A 20,659-nucleotide genomic window follows, 5' to 3' on the forward strand; every position below is an offset into this window, starting at 1 on the left:
TGTGAGGGGATCCAAGTAGCACCAGTAGTGGGATGAGGAAATGAGAGAGGGAAGGTAAAGAAGCCGCTAAACGGTGCCCTACTGAGCCAGTTATCATGGTGGGCAATGGGGGCATAACCCCACTGGGGACTGTTGAGAGCCAGTGTAAAACATATCTCAGAGTTCTCACCACTGGGGTATATATCCACCAACTCCCATGTGCCATTGGCTGCTCTCTGGAGGAATGAAATCCCAGTGCTTCCAGCCTGCACTCTTTGTAAGTCAATGGAAGCTGTTAGGAGGAAAGCCAAAAAGTCTTGCAGTAGGGCCCCATCTGTACGTGTGGGACAAGTGAGAGCTGAGAGGGTGAGGGTGAGCAAATGTGGCTGCTGATGGTGCCATAAGACTCCTTTATACCTCAGTTGTCCAAATGCTACTGTCCACAAACCATATGGCAGGTTTTCAAACCAGTCACAGAAACACATTCATCTGCCACACTTCTTCCTTGCATTCAGAAGCTTGACAGTGATGAGTTTTACTTGACTATGTCTTTAGAAACAACTCTGGGCTTGTTCTGTAACCCTAACAGAGGCAGCTGGAATTTACAAACCCACTGTGAAATGTGATGGGCTCAGTGTGTTTCTTCTCCAGCAGTGTCTTACTTCTCTTAGTGAAATTTCTGTCCCAATCTTGTGAATAGAAAAGCGAGGCTGGGGGTTTGGGGATGGAGTGGGAGGAAGGAAAATCTACATCATAGAGAAGATTTACATATAGAAAAACACAGCATAGTGGGGTAGATCTCAAAGTCTATTGCAGTTTTCTGAAGGGCAGAAGGTGGGTTTTTTGTTGTTGTCTACCATTTTCCTTAGAAACACCCTTTACCCAAGGGTAAATTAAGTGCTGCTCTAGAAGCCCTGTCATGGTCAACAACTCGGCAATGGACTGTTGAGGTCTTGAGGTTTCTGCAGAGGTATTTTCAGTTGGTGGGGCTCCAGCACTTTCTTGTTCCGCAGTTCTAAGCCTATTTGCATGAAGCATTCTTCAGGTTAACTGCTCAACTTTCACCTTCATGAATCTGGCATATGAGCAATTATCTCTCTCCAAGGACCGGCATTTGTTGGTCTGATTTTCTCATTGATAGAGTGATGAGATTTCTGCTTGACGTCCTAGTGCCCCTGAGCCTGGCAGGACATGAGTGGTACTCCTGGGCAACCACAGCACTGTTCCAGATAAGAGCAGTTCTCACTCTGAGGACCCTCAAGTCTTCCATGAACTCAGGTCCTTAAAGACACAAGAACAAATACCTAAATGGGAACTGCGCCGAGACGTGTGTATGTGTGTACATGTGGGTACCTTATGTGGAAGCACACACACGTACATGTGCGCAGGAGCTGAAGGGAGCATGATAATTCCCTACGATGCCATGAATAAGAGAACAGCTGTTTATTTCAGATATTAAAAGAATGTCAATTGGGTTGAGTTTTCTTTTGGCACAAGAATAAGGAATGCTTAAGTTTCCCACTTGCACTTAATTTATTTTTAGGTTTATTCACCACCATTTGTCAGGTTTCTTGAGCGTGACCTGAAACTGACCTTTAGATAAACGTGAAGGCAAACAGAGCCCTGAAACTCTATCTGTATGTTCTTTTGTCTTGGGAACTGTAAATCGGGGCATTAGGTGAATAACACAGCTTGGCTTTGTGTCATGAAAAGTAATTCGGGCTGTGGTAAGGGCAGGATTTATGAAGCTGTCTGGCTAGACTTGGGCAAAATGCCAGCTTACACCTGCCTTGCAGATATGGATGTGTGCAGTTGTCACCTTGCTGAAGCAGCCAAATTCCTTTCACTGGATAGAGGCATTGCTCTGCCACCAAAGCTAGGAGCAGGTAGGGAGGCACTGGTGGGGGCACCTGCTGTGGAGGAGTGAAACAGTCTTTAGGAAACAGACAGTATAGACTTCCCTTTTTGAACTTCCCTTTTCTAACTCCCAGGCAAAACTCTCTTTAAAAAAAAAATGTAATTACTATTTCCAAAACATTGTAAGTAATCTTGTGGGGTTGGCAAGAAAATGAAAGTAAATCAATTTGCAAAGCTTTACAGCTTTTTTTTTTTTTATGAGAGATTGTGTCATAGCTAAGGTGGCTATATAATTTATCATCCAAACAGGGACACTTTTCAAAGTGAAAAAGGGAGGGCTGTAATTAATTCAGCCAGGACAACAGGCATAAATTGGGGCTGTCTGAGGCAAACCAGGATGGACGAGGACCCTAGTCATGAAAATTTACATTGCCACACAATGAACCCACCAAAGGACTGTTGTGTTACAAGGATGCTTCTCTAAGAAGTGACAGAAATTACACTGTCTCGTTGATGGTGCTGGACTCCCTCCACAAAGCAGATGGCCAAATTGTCATGATGCCAAATCACACTGCAGAATTTCTGTAGTAAAATCGTCATGCTCCCTTTTTCTCAGTGCCTTCCCCATCTCAGAAAAGTGCAAAAGCTCAGCAAATCCTTGCTTTTCCTGAGAATGGCCATCAGATAACATACAAAGCCTGGTCAGCATCTGATTAATTAGGATAAAGGCACAAGGGAGAATGTACAGTGTATGGGGAATAGCACTGATCTTTTTTATCTCAATGCTAATGAACTTTGACATGAACTTCCCCTTCTCCAGCAAAGTCATATCTTAGAGTTTTCAGCTTTCTCCCCACTTTCTCATACTTTATAGCTTCACTGGTGTATTCATTTCATATGGATGCCATAACAAATAATAAAAAATTTGGTGTCTAAAAACGAGAAATTATTTTCTCATAACACTGGGAGCCAGAAGTCTGAAATCAAGACGTCAGCAGGACTATGCTCCCTCCAAAGACTTTAGGGGAGAATTCTTCCTTACCTCTCCCAATTTATGGTGGCTCCTGGTGTTCTTTGGCTTGTGGCAACATAACTGCAAACTCTGCCCCTCTTTCCACATGGCCTTCTTCTTGGGTCTCTGTGTCCTTTCCTCTTTTATAAGGATACCCGTCATTGAACTTTGTGCCCACCTTATATCTGGGATAATTTCGTCTTGAGATTTTTAAATAACTACATCTGCAAAGATCTTATTTCCAAATAACATTCTGAGATTCTGGTTTGACACAGATTTGGAGGGGAACATTGTTCAACTCACTACAATTAGTAAATGACAAACAAATAAATTTCTAAAAAGTAGTCCTTAAACTCCTGGCGACCCCTAGCCCCCATCCAGGTAATTGACTGCACGTGTTGTGAAACCCAGTGCCTCTACATTGCTTCTCTTGCTGTGCGGTTCACATGACAGTCCAGAGGAGGAGGCTACCCACAGAGAATGTAGAACTTGAACTCAGCCTTAATAGAAGCTTAATAGAAGTTTGGATAAATTGTGAGAAGGAAGAGGGCATTTGAGTTGAAATTTTAAATCTCTCTTTTAAGCGTCAGCCATAGTGATAACCAAAATGTCTCTTCCTTCTGTAAGAGCCTAAAATTCAACTCAAGCAGGCTTATGCAAAAATGGGCTAATGTATCAGCGATAGTAATGGAAAAGTCCAAGTCTAGGCCCAAGAATCGCTGGATGTTGCTCCTGTAAGAGTGCTTTCAGAAATACACTAGTCTCTTCTTGACTTGGGCTTCCTCTGTTTTGACATAATTCCTTGAGAAATGGTCCCAAGCAGCTCCATACTAACAGGCTCTCACATTAGTGAATCCAACAGAAATTTCATGTTTCTTTCCCAGCAGTTCCAGAAAAAGTGGATGTTAAATGGCTGTGATGGTCACACGTTCTCTCCTGAGTAATCATTCTGGCAGGGGCTACTGTACTCCTCCTTCCAGGTCTGAGTCACCTGCCCTACTTAGAGCCATGGGGTGGAGTCAGCCATACCCAAATCATGTGGACTAAGCATAAGAAGAGTGAGGGAGGATTCACTTATTCTAGGAAAGCCATTGTGATGTTAGAGGGGAAGGAGAAATAAATGTAGGCAAACAAAAATAACGGCTGTCCACTCCCCTCACTCTGACAACTTTTACAACCACTTCAGACACTATCGGGAGAATTTCTATTCAGCCGTAAGAGCTGTGTCTGTCCCCAGATAATCCACAAAAATACAAAATGTCTGCTTTGGCACCACAGGTACCACAGATATGTTTTATTTACGCATGGTACCTTAGACCCTATTTTCAGGCAACTAGATGGAAGGTATATCAATCTGCTAGTACTGCCATAAAAAAACATCACAGACGGGGTGGCTTCAACAACAGAAATTTATTTCCTCACAGTTCTGGAGCTACAAGTCCAAGACCATTGTGCTGGCCAGCTCAGTTTCTGGTGAGGGCTCCCTTCCTGACTGGTAGGGGCCTGTCTTCTCCCTGTGTCCTCGCATGGCCTTTCCTTTGTGCTCCTGCAGAGAGAGAGAAAGAGAGAGAAAGTTCTCTCATGTTTCTTTCTCTTATAAGGACACCAGTCACATTGGATTAAGGTTCTACCATTTTTTTTAACCTCATTTAATCTTGATTACCTCCTTAAAGGCCATATCCCCAAATACAGTCACATTGGGGGTTGGGGATTCAACATATTGATTTTGAGGAAACACAATTTAGTCCATAACAAACAGGAAAACATTTTTATTCCACTTACCTCTTACTTAATGTTTTCCAAAGACTTGAAGCAATACATTTTGACACTGATTAACTCTGGCATGTGGTGCCGCTTCAAATATTTTTTCAAGTGCAAGATGTAAAATATTTTCCAGTTTCCGATCCATGATATCTCAGAGGTCACATCATGATCCCAAGCACAGCCAGAATCCTGTCAGTCTTCCCCTGTCAATTAACCCTACAATTGTTTCCATTTAATTGCCAGGTGTTTTTTCTTAGATTAGCAGGCCAACAACTAGACTGCTGCCTCCCAAAAATATTTTCAGACATGAATGACACACGTACACACAAATATTCTATGGCATGCAACATGATTATATCCTAAGCATATACTGATGTTATAGCCAAATCTGATTTATGGATGTAATCTCTAAGTATTATGGTGCTTGATTATTTGAATTTCTTTCCACTTAAGCTGACATCAATATATAGAAAAAAGACCAGCTGAAAACATGTGATACCTATTAAGTGAAACACGAAACATGACTCTTAAAAGCAAATTGGTTACTAATTCCTGGAGCTGAGTTTATTTAAATCCCATTTAAACCAAGTACCTGTTCTAAGGAAACATTTAGAAATCAAAATCCAGAAAACAAAAGGAAAATTCAGCTCTGGCTCTAGGTTGCCTGATAAAATATTCTGACCCAATGCTGTGCCAAGTTCTCCCAGAATTTATAATACAATCCTTGTTTGAGTTTCTCAGGTACTCCAGATTGGAAATGCACCAAGTCACTATTCCCTCTGTGTTTGCCAATTTGACTTCAAAGTCACACATTAGAATTCATTAGCCAGTTATTGAACTACCCCCTTGTTCCTAGTGTGCAATTTAAAAAGAATTTACAAGTTAAAAAATAGTATAAAGACTACCTCTAAAATGTTTTCATTTTGGAAAAAAAAATCGTGTCTACTTAACACATTAGTTGCGTTTGACAAGCTTTAGTTTTAGATGACTTGGGTAGAATTCAGTGTGTCATTCTTGGCATCATGTTCTCACTGGAACCTTGACAATATTAACATCTCCATCTTTGAGAAGACTAAAACTGGAGTTACCGCAAATCTTGGATTAAATGTTTTTTAGTATTTACACTCAAAAGTATCCTTGTTTCACAGGCCCCCTTTTGAGAAAAGGCACAAAAAGCAGGGTGGGAGTGAATGAACGTTTAACCCCTGAAGGCTGTGCAGACACTTAAACGGAGAAATAAGCATTGACATTGCAGTCCAACGTAAAGGAGGTCCAATTAAAAGCTTTTTTTGTATTAACTAAGATAGATAGTTTTTAGTAAGTCTGCATATATATTTATATTCAGCTCTGTAGAATACAGGATAAATTTAGAATAACAATCATCTCTGGGGTTGGACTTATTTATTACTAATATTAGTGGTATTAACAAAAGGAAAATAGCACCGAGGAGTAATTATTATATCCAAGCTTTATGAGGCCTTTTTTTTGAAAAATTTTTTTGTAAACTGAAAATGAAGAGGATAACATCTTGAATGTAATCCCTGACAGCTTCTATTATGGTTTCTGTCACCTTTTAGTATACTTCCTAACTGTGCGTACTACAGAAAAGGGCAAGGAATTAATCAGGTTGCCAAAAGAGTTGGGTTACACAGCATGCAGAAAGCACTTCAGCTACATTATTTGTACAATTTCTGTAGGGAGTTGTGCAATAGAGGCCTTAAATTTAATGTCTGGCCCCTTTCCACCTGGACTCAGTTCAAACCCATTGCCTGCAGCTTGCTGAATCCAGAGTGGGAAATCAGTCATTACATTAGGAACGAATGGCAAATGATTCCAATTCACATTTTTCAGCTGGTACATTTTTTAACCTAGAGCAACACCAAATTGGAAAATTCTGCAATTCTGCAAGCTGGGCATTAGATCTATATTGCAGTCTAAATACATTTCTAGTCTTAAGGAGTTGACAAGATGATTTTTCTTTAGAATTTCTTTAGTTGATGTGCCACTGACAGAAATTTCAAGGTCTACCACATCATCACCTTTTGCTGGTCCTTTGTTTTTCTCACTGAGGGTAAGTGGTGGTGTCAGTGCAACAAACTGCAATAATCTATAAAACATTGACTCGACTCCTTTATGCCTGTGGCCACATTAGGTAAATTGAAAGGCCATATGCAGCAAAATGAAACTTTCTTGGAGATTGTTAAAAACAAACAAACAAACAAAAAATTCCAAGCACAGTGTCTCTTGCCTGTAATCCCAGCACTTTGGGAGGCTGAGGTGGGAAGATTGCTTGAGCCCAGGAGTTTGAGATCAGCATGGACAACATAGTGAGACCCCATATCTAAAACATAAAAATAAAAAAAATTAGTTGAGCATGGTGGCATGTACCTGTAGCCCCAGCTACTCAGGAGGCCAAGGTGGGAGGATTGCTTGAACCCAGGGGACTGAGGCTGTAGTGAGTTGTGATCATGCCACTGCATTCCAGCCTGGACAACAAAGTGAGGCCTTGTCTCATAAAAATAAATTATTTTTTATTAGTAAGTAAACATAAAGGAAAGTAATGCTATATAGAAAATGAAATGAAGAAGCAAGTAATAGAAAAAGAAAGGCCAACCACCTCTTAACCATATGAATATATGGTCAAACATGTTGGTAGCAAGGAAATGTAAAATAAAATATAAATGAGATCTCACTTTCTATTCTTCACATTGAAAACTAATATCAAGTGCTGGTGAGAATATAGGGCTACACACTTTGCTGGTAGAATAATGAATTGCTACAGCCTTTATGAAAAGAATCTATCAATACCCATTGACCTAGAAATCCCAATTTTGAAAATATACAAAAAGATGAGTAGGTAAAGTCGGAAGTACAAATATGTTTAAGGCAGTCATATTTAAACTACAAAAATTATTAAAACAACCCAAAACGCTACTGATAAGGAAATGCTTGGTTAAGTTATGGTCAATATAGTGACTGGTATGCAACTATTTTAAAATGGGCCCTATAAGTATTTGCTTAGAGGCAGTTATATAATGTATTGCTTAATTTAAAAAGCAAATTATAGAGTGTTATGTAGAATATAGCCACCTTTAAAAAAAACAAAATAAATTATAGACATGTGAACATGAATGTGCATTTGTGTATGTATGTGTTTTATTAAGAAAAGTATAGAAAGGTATACAAAAACAGAAATAGGTTTAGAGGAAAGAAAAGTGAAGAATATTAACATTTCACTTCTATAAGCCTATATTGTTGAGCTTATTAAAATAAGCATGTATTATTTTTGTAAATAAAATTTAATAAAATTAAAAGGAGCAAAAAGGGCAATTAATTTTAGAGATAATTTACAGGTGTATTTCAATTAGGGTTCTCTAAAGAAGCAGAATCAATAGGGTGTGTGTGTGTATGTGTGTGTGTAGATGTTCATATATAACGATATAATATATAATGTATAACTATAATACAATTATATGAATATATATATAGGTATATAGACAGACTGACAAATTTTAAGGAATTTGATTATGGGGGCTGGCAAGTCCAAAATCAGCAGGGTAGGCTAGTAGGCTGGAAACTCAAGCAGGAGTCTTGAGATAGAATTTCTTATTTTCTGAGAAACCTCAGTTTTTGCTTTTTTAAGGCAATTGCTTGCATGAGGCCCACCCACATTATTGATGGTAATTTTTTAATGTAAAGTCAACTGATTATAGAGAGTAACCTTGTCTAAAAAAAATCTTCACAGTACCACCTAGATTAGTGTTTCAATAAATAACTGGGTACTATAGCCTAATCAAATTGACACATAAGACTAACCATCACAGTCCACCTCGTGTCAAATTGGCAGCCATACACATCTCCTTACAACACACTTAATCTCCAAAATAAAAACAATACAACAGTAACAAGTCACACTTTTATTGTATCCACCTAACATGATACAACTATCTAGTGTATGACAAAAAAATATATTCTTTCCCCAAAGGGATGCAAAGTCCTTGGATAATGTTCACTCTTCTCTTTGATGTCCTGTAACTTAAATACTGTGGTGGAAAGGTAGCTATTATTTAATATGTCTTATGTCATTATGATAAGAGGAGAGAAAAGAAAACAGAGATATTTGCCAGACATACACACAAACACACCTACACATACACACATACATACACACAAATTTATAACAAAATAAGAAAATAGGCAGGGCATGTTAGCTGACAGCTGTAATCCCAGCACTTTGGGAGGCTGAGGCAGGTAGATCACTTGAGGTCAGGAGTTTGAGACCAGCCTGGCCAACATGGCAAAACCCCTTCTCTACTAAAAATACAAAAATTAGCTGGGTGTGGTGACACTCCTCTGTAATTCTGGCTACTCAGGAGGCTGAGGCATGAGAATTTCTTGAACCCAGGAGGCACGGGTTGCAGTGAGCCAAGATCATACCACTGCACTCTAGCCTGGGTGAAGGAGTGAGACTCTGTCTCAAAAAAAAAAAAAAACCACCAAAATAAGAAAATGAGGAAGAAAGGCTTGTAACAATTTCAATTTTTATTTATGCAAATGGTCACATGGTTTTAGCTGGTATTTAAACTACCTTCTTCCACTATGCCCTTTACCTGGTGGAGTGACACAAACTTCTATTCCTAAAGGATCTAGGTCATTAATAGTGCTGCCTGAATTGTGATGTTGCAGTTTTCCATTAACATTAATCACAAGGCATGATAATACTAAGAGATGCCCTAAGGGAGCTCCTGTATTTCAGACATACTCTTCCTTCTCTCCATTATGTAGTAGCAGGCCAATTTTCCCTTGGTAATCAGGATCAATCACATCAGTCAGTATACAAACAGGTATATTTTTTGCCTGTTGATTCAGAAGCATGAGGAACCCAAAGTGGCCAGTGGCTATCTTAACATCCAGTTCAGTAGAATCATTGTTTTGTCTCCTGGTGGAAACATTTCTTCCTTTGGAACTAAGACCTCTAAGGTCAGCAGAGTATGAGATCATGGAGACAGGAAACAAAATGTTGCCAGTGTGTCACCAGGGGTAATGATCAGTGGTGCTACTCACATTTCCACTCATTTCCTTGATTTCTGTATTCATGAATCCTGGCTGTGGGAGAAACAGCACCAGATCTTGGATGCTGATTTAGAGCATATACAGCCTCCTGAAATACATTGGCCAAGTTCTCTAAGGTATTGTCACCCAACTGGCATTGTAATTGAGTCTTCAAAAGGCTATCCTACCATTTTATCAAGGCAGCTGCTTCAGGATGATAGAAAACATAGTAAGACCAGTGAATTCCATAAGCATGTGCCTGTTGCTACACTTTATTTTCTGTGAAGTGGGTGGGTTTTTGGATCAGAAGCAATGCTGGGAAATGCCATGATGGTGGATAAGTCATCCTGTAGTCCACAGATGGTAGTTTTGGCAGAATCAGTGCATGCAATGAGGCAATTCTGTATCTAGAGTGTCTATTCTGGTAAGATCACAGCACTTCCCCTTCCACGATGGAAGCACTCCAATATCATCAACCTTCCAATAGATGGCTAGCTGGTCACCCCAGAGAATGGTGCCATATTGGGACTCAGTGTTGTTCTTGGCTGCCGGCAGATTGATCACTCAGTGATGGCTGTTGTCAGGTCAGCTTTGGTGAATAGAAGTCCATGTTGCTGAATCCATCCTTGCCATCATGGCCACTTTGTTCATGAGCCCACTAGGCAATGGCAGAAGTGGCTGGAAACAGAGGCTATTATCCACAGAAAGAGTCATCCTATACACTTGATTATTAAAATACTCCTCTGCTGAATTTACTCCTTGGTGAGCATTCACATGGGACACAAATATCTTCACATTTTTGCTCATTCAGAGAGGTTCTCCAGAAAAGCAGAACCAATAGGATGTGTGTGTGTGCATATGCCTCTTCTCCAAGCCTCCCTGTCACCATTTTTGAATCGGGTTTCTTCCAAGTTCCTGACCATCCAGCTAAAACATTAGCCACAACTCATGAATTGATATATACTTGTACTTCTGCCATTTCTCCTTCCAAGTAAATGAACAACCAGGTACATTTCTTGAAGTTCTGCTCACTGTGGAGATTTCCCTTCACCATTGTCCTTTAGGAATGTCCTATAAAGGACTATAGTGCTGTAGATGTCTATTTTTGGATTATGCCTACATATTGTACAGGACCATCTGTAATTCAGACTTGAGTGTTTTGCCTCCACAGTCATTGATTTTAGGGAAAATCCATAGGTATGGATTGAGAAAGAATATATTGTAGCAGGTGTGGAGACCATGGGCATTTGGGCCATTTCTTCATGAAACTTACGGCTTGGTGGGTCAGATAACACTTAGTTCATGATGGGCAATTCAGATGGCATGTTAACTTGGTGGCCCATGATCAAGCATTCTGTCTCTACTAAGGCCCAGTAGCAGGCAAAAGCTGCTTCTCAAAAGGAGAGTATTTATCTGCAAAAGACAGCAGGGCTTTGCTCCAAAATCCTAAAGGCCAGTGCTGATTTACCTATTGGGGTCTGCCAAAGACTCCAAACAGGTCTCCATCTGTGACTCACACTTCAAGCACCATTGGATCTGCTGGGTCTTATGGCCCAAGTGGTAAAGCAGCTTGTGCACCAGAATGGACCTGTTGCAGAGCCTTCTCTTATTCAGTGACCTACTCAAAACTAGCAGCTTTTTGGGTCAATCAGTAATACACTCGAATGAGGAATATGTCGCCTCTAAAATCCAAAAAGGTCCACTAAGCATTGTGCCACTTTTGGGGTTGTAAGAGAGGTCAGCTGCAACAACTTATTCCTCATCTTAGAAGGGATATCTTGACATGCTCCACAACACTGCACTGTTAGAAATTTCCTTGTGGTAGAAGGCCCCTAGATTTTTGTGAAACTTATTTTTTACCCTCTGACTTGCAAATGTCTTACCAATAAGTCTAGAATAGTGCTGCTTCCTGCTCACTAGATCTAATCAGCATAATGCCATCAATGTAGTAGATTAATGTGATATCTTGTGAAGGGAAAGGCAATCAAGATCTCTGCACAATAAATTATAACACGGGGCTAGAAAGCTGATATGTCCCTGAGGTAGGACAGTGAAGGTGTGTTGCTGGTTTTGTTAGCTGAAAGCAAACTGCTTCTGGTATACTTTACTAACAAATAGGAGAAGACATTTGTCAAATCAATACCTGCATACCAGATACAAATGCATACATTACCTCATTCTAGCAATGAAATTCATCTACCAAATTGCATCTGATTCAGCTGCAATCAGAGTCACTATCTGGTTAAGCCACTGTCATTCTCCAAAATTTGTGTTCAGTACAGCCCAAATAAGCAAGTTTGATGAGGATGTGATAGCAATCACTACCCCTTCATCACTCAAGTCCTTCATGGTGTCACTAATCTCTGCAATCCTTTCAGGAATGCAGTATTGCTTTTGGTTTATTATTTCCTAGATAGAGGCAGTTCTCATGGATTCCACTTGTCCTTTTCTGCATAATAGCCCTCAACCCACAGGTCAGGGAGCTAACATGGAGATTCAACCAGTTACCAGGTATGTTCAAATTATGTATTCCAGAGCTGGGGAAATAACCATAAAATGAGTTCAGGAATCCACTGGACCCATTGTGAGATGGATCTGAGCTAAAACTTCATTGAACACTGATCTCCATATTTCTCTACTCGAAATGGTGGACCACAGTGACATTTTGGGTCTCCTACAGTTAATGCCAATTTATAGCCAGGTTCCAGTAATATCTGAAATATCTGCTTATTTCCTTTTTCCCAGTGAACAGTCACTCTGGTAAACAGCTATGGGTCTCTTTGGGAAAGGCTGGAAGAAGGATTAATAGTATAAGTTTTTGGCAGTGTGGTGGGGTCCTTCCTCAAGGATCCTCAGCCTCCTCTTCATTCAAGGGGTTCTGGTCTGCAAACTTGCTGAAGTCTGGGGATTGATTGAGTGGTCATGACTCTGTTTTTATTACTCAAGTTGGACTTTTGTTTACTTGACCTAAAACTCTCCACTTTTACAGATCAAGTAAGAATTTAGTAGACTTCCTACCTATTTCACTTCTAAGAACACTATGATCAACTAGCCAATGTCACAGGTCTCTGTGAGTCAGATTATTACGACTGCCCGTTTGACCCTGCTGTCCTTTATGATATCCATGCCCAACTTGACTTTTGAGATTGAATGTTACCACTTTGCCCCTGCAACCCCAGGGATCCAATTATTCCCATGGTATTTGGGCTTCTTAATTCAGTAGTAGCAGTTCCCATGATAATTTCCAACCTACAGAAAAAAGCAATCACAAAGCTCTTCAAGGATATTGGGACTCACTTCACAAATTTATTATTCACAATCATGATGAAAGATATATCCTGTGGACCATTCTTGGGTGGGTGAGCAAGTCTTAAATGATAAATCTACCCTAAAAATGCCCCAATCCTGAAGACTTTGGATTCTTTACAATATACCATGGCAGTTCTGGCATGTCAAATGTACTTGTAGTGGGGCACCTTTTGGTCTATGTTTCAGCCAACCAAACAAATAGCTAAAACCCTTTCTAATCCCCCCAGCTGCAACATTAAACCCAGAATATCTGCTCAGTGAGAATATATCAATAAATTTGGCCTGATCCAACTTTATGCTTCTTCTACTATTATTCTACACCCTTAATATCCATTCCTACATGTATTCCCCAGATTCCTGTCTGTATAAATAGAAAATCATGAAGCTCTTTTGGAGGGTAGTGCATGTCCTTATAGCCACGTGTTATACCTCACCCTTTCAGTCCTGCTGGAACTTCAGTCAAGTTATAGGTCTAAAAGCAAAAAAGGAGTGGTATGGATGGTCCCTAAGGAGAATCAACAGAAAGCCGGAACCTTGCTTCTTATAAGTTTTTGATTTGGAGTATCCAATGATACTTTGTATCATTGTATCCAGTGATATTTTGCCTATCTCTATTGCTATATCACACTGTGGACTATCAGTGCCCTCTTTACCACTGGAAATAATCATTAGTGTCTTTAAGTATAATCAGATTAGAGAATCAATTACAGAAACTCCAAATCATTTCAAAGAATTCATCCTTAAGATCCTGTTCCTCTATAACCACTCTTAGTACTGAAATCTGTATCAGTCAAGGTCTCCAGAAAAATAGAACCAATAGATTAAGATAGACATATAGAGATATAGATGTTAACCATTTCTATGGTATACATTCATTACAACATCTAGATGAGCATTCAATCAGATTATTGGGTATTACAGCCTGGCTATGTTGATAAGTAAAACTAACTATCACAAAGGAGATGACCAGTAGCTCTCATTAGAATATTATGCTTGGTTTTACCTAGGGTGAACTTTCCTGAAACAATCTAGACTGATCTAAAAACATCTTGTCTCAGTCTAACTTGGACATTTTGAAGATAGGAGTGGGAAGGCAACCTGATTATACATAAAACCTTTTAAAGTAAGAAATAAAAAAAAGAGTTAAGAGGTCAATCAGGTTGGCCAATTTATTTGGTAGTTGAGGAGCTGAAGCATTTTTTAATCCATTAATATATACCCATTATGGCTGTATACTCTAACCCTTCTTAGCTGTTAAACCAGAGTTCAGAATGCCTGGATTCAACTTCTAGCTCAGCCATCTTACTCAGGCAGATTACTTCATCTCTATAAGCCCTGTTGGAAATATATTAGGGTTAGACTTTATGCATTTCTATCACTCAAATTCGTAACATTTTAACAATTTAAAAACAAATATCAAAATAATAACATATAGGTATAGATGTGGTACAAAATTTTGCTTTATTTCCAAAGGACTTGAAGAATTTACTTGTTTTCATCCAACACACTTTTGAAAACATAAATAGCAAATATAAATATATTCTCATTGGAGGAGGGTTGATGAGATTTCCCGGGAGCGATGCTCTGCATTCGAAATCTGAGGCATCCTAACAGGTCCTGTGTGCCCTTGAGTTAAGGTGGGAGTCCATGACATTTGGTATAGAAATTGTTGCCTTTGCCAAATGAAAATGAAATTGACATATTGGCTGCACAGCTTATATTCTGAATTGTGTTCCCAGGAATACATAGCCTGTACTCTTTTTCTGTTTTCTTGTAGTAACTTAAGAAACAAGTTTATAAGTTGCCTAAAGAGTCAAGACTGCTGTTGTGAAATAGAGGTTTTCTTGAAGGAAAACTAACCCTTCTAGTCATTAAGTTTTGTCGTAATGCTCTGGATAACCTGCTCTGGAACCATTAGAGCACTTTCTATAAATATTTCTGGAGGCCTTGATAGAAAATAACTTTACATTCAAATAGAACATAGTGGAATATTTGGAAATATAACCTCTTCACCCTTTACATCAAATAAGTTGCTGTATCAAAACAAAAATAAAAGCATGAGATTTGAACATGACTTTGAGACCTGTGGCACTATTTTCCAGCAGTATAACATCAGAGTTCACTTGGTTCCTCTGAGTCTCAATTGTCTCATATAACAATGTCTACCTCTCAGTGTTCTGAGATAATCTTATAATGATATATATGAGAGAGATCTGTAAACTTTACAACATTGGCAATATTAATAGTTCTCTGACAATCATATGCTCTTATAAATTCAGAACAAGTTTCAAAAGAAGCAGATGCTATTTGAGAGAACAGAATCACAATACTATCTTCTTAAAATCAAATCAAAATTTCACAGACATAGCCACATAAATCCACAAGTGTTTATCTCTAGAAACAGTGAAATGGGAAAAGATTATCAGTCCTTTGTGCAAAGAACGTCTGGTTACAAATTCGGAAGGGTGCTGAAATGCCAGTTTTATATATCTATTTCTGCTAGGCAGAGAGACTAGTCAGGAGATAAAGGACAGAGTGCTGGAAAGCTTGGGCACAGATTTTATGGAGCAGGGAGGAAACATGAAGGTAGGAGCACCATAGACCGTTCTAATATGCAGACTGTCAGTAAATGTCAAGACTCCAACTGAAACGTCTTAGTACCGATAGCATCTGTTTCCCCAGCTGGTTCTCAGCCTGAAATTGTTAAGGAAAACAATGTGGTGGCAGGAAAGGATCAGTTTGGGAAAGATTAGATTCCACTCCCGGAGCCATAGAATCAACAGGAAGTTGCTGCATGTGATCTTTATTCAAAACTAGGAGAGGAATCCAGTAGAGTACATTTGTTCTGAAATTTCTTTAGCTTGGCCCAGACTACCTGCCCTTCTCCTTAGAGATAGGACTATTCTAAATAATGATATTTAGTAAATGGTATCTCAAATGTACTGGTAATTGAAAATAAAAACCTGGATGTGATTCTTGAGACCACCTCTCAAATAGTTGTCAAACGGGTTCACTTCTCATCATTTCCACCTCTACCCTTCCAGCCTAGCCCTTTCCTGGGGGTGACACAAGTGGCATTTGAGCTGGATTTTCAATAATATAAAAGATGTCAACAAAATGGAGAGGGGAGGCAGGCAAGGAATTCAAAAGTCAAAAGAGAACAAAGACATTTTGGTAACAAACTGGAGCCTAGAATGCAGGAGGAAGCATGGTAAGATATAAATTCTGACTGCTGAAAATCTTGAATGCCACATAAGGATTTTGGACTTTATGCAAGAGACAAAAAGGTCATTTGGAGTCTTTGAAAATGGGTTTGGCAGGATTAGAACTATAAGGTAGGTATAGAAAACCAGATTTTGTTATCCATTCATTTATCTGCTGATAATAACACATTAATTATCCTCTATGTAATTTTTCCTTGCCCTTCTCCTAAGCTTTGTGCTTTGGGTGGAATTCATTTTACTCCTAGATCCACGGGTAACTCTGTGATTTAGACTTGGCAGCCCCAAAATTGTTTTCCATGATCACTAAAATTGGCTCAGAATGGATGAGTGATCTGAAAAGCCAGTAAAAGTCAATGGGACTTTTGTTGATGCTATTGTGGGTCACACTGTCTTTCTTGTGAGACTCAAATCCGGGAGGTTATAGGTTGCAGCAGGTATTTATGCAATCATGTGGAGCCTGGAAATGACAGGCCCATGTGGAAGAAAACAGAGCCTGGGTCCTGGTCATGTTATCTGCGCTGCTCTCAAAACACCCAACCCTTGAGCTTTACGTGTTAGCTAAGTCATTGAAATATCTTTCCTTTAGTTAGATTTTCTGCCTTTTGCAACAGAAAGAATCCTGACTGAAACTCCAGTGAGAGAGATATGTACAAGGCTAACGATGTGAGAATACAGATACCAAAGGGGCAAGAGTAAAATCTGATTTATGGGGAAAGGGGTTTTAAGAGAGGATAATTTATGGTTCCCCCTTATTTTCTATCTACAGGGTTAGCACTGTTATTGATCAACACAAGGGAGACTATTGTTTTCCTCTTATGAACCTTCACAACTGTTTAAGACATTAAATATTAGGATAGGTTTTCATTTGATTAGAAAGTTCTGTCTTTGTCTCCCTCTTCCAAACTATGATCAGATATAACACTCACACAAGAATAGGCTAACTCACTTATTTATGCACATTTTTAAAAATACTTAAAATATTAGGAAGCTTAAGTGAAAGAAGATAAGGCTATTATGACAAAGTAGATCCACTGCGACTCATAAAGCACAATTTTATTTGTCAGGGAATGTATGTAATTGATGCAGAGTAAATCTTTGTTGAGAAATAGCAGCTAACACTTACCAAACATTATGCTCTGAGATTCTTATATATATTAACCAGTTTAATGCTAATTATAGCTCTTTCAGGAATATATCTTTTAGTTTTAATTTACAATTCAGGAAGCTGAGCACAGATAGGATAAATACCTTGCCCTAACTTCTAATGATGCCAGAATGTGAAACTGGATAATTTAGCTGTAAAACCACGTTTAAGCACTGTACTTGGAGCAAGTGAATAAATGAATAAGCAAATAGATCATCCCTTCTTCCTAATGCTGGAAAAAACCTGGCAATTGGATGGTGTCTTTGTAACAACTCAGTTCTGTTCTCTTCAACAGAGTCATATTCTTTTAATTCCTCAGTTGCTACCTGATTATCAATTAGAAACTTTGAGGAAGCTGTATTCACTATTTCCAATCTCCCAATACAATTTAGTGCGCTGAAAAGACAATTTACTCAAACAAAAAACTTGTTAAATGCTAGTATGGTAAAGTGGGGGACTAAGTGTTATTTCCTATATTATCTACTTGTAGTAAGGGAGTAGTTGACTCCCTGAGAGAATTTGCCTAATTATGGGTCTGATATCTAGTACTTCATAGCATTTTCTGCTCATGTTGAAATGGATGCCAGGCTGCATCTGTGTGTTTTAAATGAAAGTCTTGCCCAGGAACCAGTGACAATTTGCCCAGTCCATGTTTATAGTCTACAGTATTAGGTGGGATGGGTGGCACTGTAATCACTAATCTGACATGAATTAACACTTACCATAATGGCACAGGATTTACCACTTGAAATTGCACCTGAGTTTGTGCCTCTCAGCTAACATAGAAATGCTAATCATATCTCATACAGATAGCAATTTAAAAATCAATCTCTGTGTTCATGAAAATATGACTTAATTCTTGGCTGATGTCACTATAATGGGAGGGGTAAGATCAACTTCTATTTAAAAATCAGGTCATTCATGCATTTAATTGCAAAATATCTCACTGTCACAAAATGCCTCTCCTCCCTTTGTAGATGCATCCTTTTGTGTTCATCATAGTTCTTTCTGCAGCCTTTGACATGGGCAGGCAACTACCTCTTCGCTTTAAAACATATTATCTTTAAAAAATATTTAATTGACAATAATTGTACATATTCACGGGGCCCATAGTGATGTTTTCATATGTATAATGTGAAGTGATCAGGTCAGGTTAATTAGCATATCTATCATCTCAAACATTTATAATTTCTTTGTGTTGGGAATATTTGCTAACTATAGTCATTTTACAGTGGTTTAGAACACTAATACTTATTCCTCCTACCTAACTGTAATTTTATACCCTTTAACAAATCTCTCCCTAACCCTACCTTCCCTCTACCCTTCCCATCCTCCAGTGTCTTCTGTTCTACTTTGTACTTCTATGAGATCAACTTATTTTAGCTTCCACATGTAAGTGAGAGTATGCAATGTTTAACTTTCTATTCCTGGCTTATTTCACTTAACATAATGTCCTCCGATTCTATCCATGTTGCTGCAAATGACAGGAGTTCATCCTTTTTATGGATGAATAGTATTCTATTGTGTACATATACCAGAGTTTATTTATTCATTCATCTGTTGTTGGATGCCTAGGTTGAATCCACATCTTGTCTATTGTGAATAGTGCTGCAATAAACATGGGGGTGCAGATGTCTCTTTGATATTAACATTTCCTTCCCTTTGGATAAATTCACAGTAGTGGGACTGCTGGATCATGTGGTAGTTCTATTTGTAGTTTTCTGAGGGACCTCCATACTGTTCTGCACAGTGGCTGTACTAGTCTGTATTCCCACCACAGTGTGTAAGAGTTCTCTTTTCTCTGCATCCTTGTCAGCATTTGTTATTTTTTGTGTTTTAGGTAATAGCTGTCCTCACTGGGGTGTGATGATACCTCATTGTGGTTTTGATTTGCATTTCCCTGATGATTAGTGATGTTGAGTATTTTTTCACATATTTTTTGGCCATTTGTATGTCTTCTTTTGAAAAATATCTGTTCAGATTACTTGCCCTGTTTTCAATTACAGTGTTTAGGTTTTTTGTTTGTTTGGTTAGCTTTTGCTGTTGACATGCTTTAGTTCCTTGTATATTCTGGATATTAGTCTCATGTCAAATAAGTAGTTTGCAAATATTTTTTCTTATTCTGTAAGTTGTCTTTTCATCCTGTTAATTGTTCCCTTTCCTGTGCAGAAGATTTTTAGTTTGATATAATCCCTTTTGTCTATTTTTGCTTTTGTTGTTGTGCTTTTGAGGTCTTATTTATATAACCTTTTTCCAGTCCAATGTTCTGAAGTGTTTCTCCTATGTTTCCTTCTAGTAGTTTTACACTTTTAAGTCTTAAATTTGATTTTTTTGTATAGTGTGAAAGGTGGAGGTCTAGTTTCATTCTTCAGCATATGGATATCCAATTTTCTGAGCATCATTTATTCAAGAGATTGTCCTTTCCCCAGTGAGTGTTCTTGACAGTTTTCTCAATAATCAGTTAGCTAGGAACACGTGGATTTATTTCTGGGTTCTCAATTCTGTTTCACTGGTCTATGTGTCTATTTTTTATGCCGATATCATTCTATTTAGTCCCTCAGCTTTGTAGTATATTTTGAGGTCTACTAATATGATACCTCTTCCTTTCTTCTTTTTGTTCAGGATTGCTTTGGCTATTTGGGGTCTTTTGTTGTTCCAAACAAATTTTAAGATTTTTCTTCTACTTTTGTGAAGAATGTCATTGATATTTTGATAATAATTGCATTGAATCTGTAGATTGCTTTGTGTGGGATGGTCATTTTGACAATATTAATTCTTCCAGTTCTTAAGTATGAGATGTCTTTGCATTTGTTTGTATCCTCTTTAGTTACTTGTAGTTCTATACAAAACATCAATGTTTTATAGTTTGCCTTGTAAAGGTCTTTCACTGCCTTGGTTGAATTTATTTCTAATTATTATTTTTTGGATAGCTATTGTAAATGAGATTGCCTTCTTGATTTCTTTTTCAGCTAGTTCATTGTTTGTGTATAAAAATGCTACAAATTTTTATATATTCATTTTGTATCCTGCAACTTTACTGAATGTATTCATCAATTCTCAGTTTTTTGGTAGAGTCTTTGGGGTTTTCTATATATAAGACCTGTGTATAAGATATTATTGTCTGCAAAATTTGACTTCCTTCTTTCTTATTTGGATGCCCTTTATTTCCTTCTCTTGCCTAATTGTTCTGGCTGGAACTTCCAGAACTATATTGAATTACAGAGGTGAGAGTGAGCATCCTTGTGTTGTTCCAGTTCTTAGAGAAATAGCTTTTAGACTTTTGATGTTAGCTATGTGTTTGTCATATATAGCCTTTAT

General features: G+C 38.4%; 1 long non-coding RNA gene across 1 annotated transcript in view; it reads right to left on the reverse strand.

The window, feature by feature from the left end:
* Positions 1-4,240: 4,240 nt before the first annotated feature.
* LOC104006541 (uncharacterized) overlaps positions 4,241-20,659 on the reverse strand; it is a 71,930-nt gene continuing 55,511 nt past the window's right edge. Inside the window, exon 3 of the long non-coding RNA XR_680292.5 lies at positions 4,241-6,953. This is a non-coding gene — a long non-coding RNA (uncharacterized LOC104006541). The remainder of the gene's footprint in view (positions 6,954-20,659) is intronic.

The sequence above is a fragment of the Pan troglodytes genome, chromosome 4 (assembly GCF_028858775.2).
Source record: "Pan troglodytes isolate AG18354 chromosome 4, NHGRI_mPanTro3-v2.0_pri, whole genome shotgun sequence".
NCBI lineage: Eukaryota > Metazoa > Chordata > Mammalia > Primates > Hominidae > Pan > Pan troglodytes.